A 2,040-nucleotide genomic window follows, 5' to 3' on the forward strand; every position below is an offset into this window, starting at 1 on the left:
TGACCTGTGAAATCCTAACGGTACTCATTGGACTTTGGGCCCCTTATCGCACTTAGGGTGCAAAAAATGCCACACATGTGGTACCGCCGTACTCAGGAGAAGTAGTATAATGTGTTTTGTGGTGTATTTTTACACATACAGATGCTGGGTGGGAGAAATATCTCTGTAAATGACAATTGTTTGATTTTTTTACACACAATTGTCCATTTACAGAGAGATTTCTCCCACCCAGCATGGGTATGTGTAAAAATACACCACAAAACACATGATACTACTTCTTCTGAGTACGGCCATACCACATGTGTGACACTTTTTTGCAACCTAGGTGCGCTAAGGGGCCTAACGTCCTATTCACAGGTCATTTTGAGGCATTTGGATTCTAGACTACTCCTTACGGTTTAGGGCCCCTAAAATGCCAGGGCGGTATAGGAACCCCACAAGTGACCCCATTTTAGAAAGAAGACACCCCAAGGTATTCCGTTAGGTGTATGTTACGTTCATAGAAGATTTTTTTTTTTTGTCACAAGTTAGCGGAAAATGAAACTTTGTGAAAAAAAAACAATACAAATCAATTTCCGCTAACTTGTGACAAAAAATAAAATCTTCTATGAACTCATCATACACCTAACAGAATACCTTGGGGTGTCTTCTTTCTAAAATGGGGTCACTTGTGGGGTTCCTATACTGCCCTGGCATTTTAGGGGCCCTAAACCGTGAGGAGTAGTCTGGAAACCAAATGCGGCAAAATGACCCTTGAAATCCTAAAGGTACTCATTGGACTTTGGGCCCCTTAGCGCAGTTAGGGTGCAAAAAGGTGTCACACATGTGGTACCGCCGTACTCAGGAGAAGTAGTACAAAGTGTTTTGTGGTGTATTTTTACATATAAACATGCTGGGTGGGAGAAATATCTCTGTAAATGACACATTTTTGATTTTTTTTAAACACAATTGTCCATTTACAGAGAGATTTCTCCCACCCAGCATGGGTATGTGTAAAAATACACCACAAAACACATTATACTACTTCTCCTGAGTACGGCGATACCACATGTGTGACACTTTTTTGCAGCCTAGGCGCACTAAGGGGCCCAACGTCCTATTCACAGGTCATTTTGAGGCATTTGTTTTCTAGACTACTCCTCACGGTTTAGGGCCCCTAAAATGCCAGGGCAATATAGGAACCCCACAAGTGACCCCATTTTAGAAAGAAGACACCCCAAGGTATTCCGTTAGGTGTATGGTGAGTTCATAGAAGATTTTATTTTTTTGTCACAAGTTAGTGAAAAATGACACTTTGTGAAAAAAACAATAAAAATCAATTTCCGCTAACTGTTGACAAAAAATAAAATCTTCTATGAACTCGTCATACACCTAACAGAATACCTTGGGGTGTCTTTTTTCTAAAATGGGGTCACTTGTGGGGTTCCTATACTGCCCTGGCATTTTACAGGCCCAAAACCGTGAGTAGTCTGGAAACCAAATTTCTCAAAATGACTGTTCAGGGGTATAAGCATCTGCAAATTTTGATGACAGGTGGTCTATGAGGGGGCACATTTTGTGGAACCGGTCATAAGCAGGGTGGCCTCTTAGATGACAGGTGGTATTGGGCCTGATCTGATAGTTAAGAGTGCTAGGGGGGTGGCAGGAGGTGATTGATGGGTGTCTCAGGGGGTGGTTAGAGGGGAAAATAGATGCAATCAATGCACTGGGGAGGTGATCGGAAGGGGGTCTGAGGGTTTGGCCGAGTAATCAAGAGCCCACACGGGGCAAATTAGGGCCTGATCTGATGGGTAGGTGTGCTAGGGGGTGACAGGTGGTGACAGGAGGTGATTGATGGGTGTCTCAAGGTGTGATTAGAGGGGGGAAATAGATGCAAGCAATGCACTGGCGAGGTGATCAGGGCTGGGGTCTGAGGGCGTTCTGAGGGTGTGGGCGGGTGTTTGGGTGCCCTAGGGGCAGATAGGGGTCTAATCTGATGGGTATCAGTGACAGGGGCTGATTGATGGGTGATCAGTGGGTGATTAGATGGCAGAACAGATG

Source organism: Hyperolius riggenbachi, chromosome 2 (assembly GCF_040937935.1).
Source record: "Hyperolius riggenbachi isolate aHypRig1 chromosome 2, aHypRig1.pri, whole genome shotgun sequence".
In the NCBI taxonomy this organism is placed as follows: domain Eukaryota; kingdom Metazoa; phylum Chordata; class Amphibia; order Anura; family Hyperoliidae; genus Hyperolius; species Hyperolius riggenbachi.